The sequence below is a fragment of the Pygoscelis adeliae genome, unplaced genomic scaffold (genome assembly GCF_000699105.1).
Source record: "Pygoscelis adeliae isolate BGI_AS28 unplaced genomic scaffold, ASM69910v1 Scaffold112, whole genome shotgun sequence".
Classification (NCBI taxonomy): Eukaryota; Metazoa; Chordata; class Aves; order Sphenisciformes; family Spheniscidae; genus Pygoscelis; species Pygoscelis adeliae.
This window is the reverse complement of record NW_008824232.1, coordinates 338,736-339,077: the sequence shown is the minus strand read 5'-3', so window position 1 is coordinate 339,077 and position 342 is coordinate 338,736. Positions and strand designations below refer to the sequence as shown.

The following is a 342-nucleotide window of genomic DNA, read 5'->3' as shown; positions in this document are numbered from 1 at the left end:
GCGGCACGTGAGCTGGGCACCTGGCGAGCCCTCGGGCTGCAGCGCCTCCAGCCCCCGTGACAAGCCGGTGAGCGAGACCGCTCCGTAGCATCCCCCATCCCCTGGGAAGGTCTCAGCCTCGTTTCCCACCATGAAGATGGAAGGTTCTAGTATGCCAGGGCGGCTCTCCGAAGGCAGAGCAGGATCTGGCCCTGTGGGGTGGGGGTCCCTGGGGTGGAGGTGTCCATGGGGGTGGGATGTCGATGCTGAGGGCAGTGCTGACCTTGTGGCTTGGCTGTGCAGACCAACTGCGTGGTGGTGTGGCACGGCTCGCCCCCCCACTTCACGGGGCGCTGGGACGAC

At 67.3% G+C, this 342-nt stretch overlaps 1 protein-coding gene across 1 annotated transcript in view; it reads left to right on the top strand.

Annotated features, from left to right (window-relative positions):
- The window catches only part of MRC2 (mannose receptor, C type 2), a 26,963-nt gene that overhangs the window by 22,864 nt on the left and 3,757 nt on the right, over window positions 1-342 (top strand). The gene's annotated exons all lie outside the window — the stretch shown is intronic.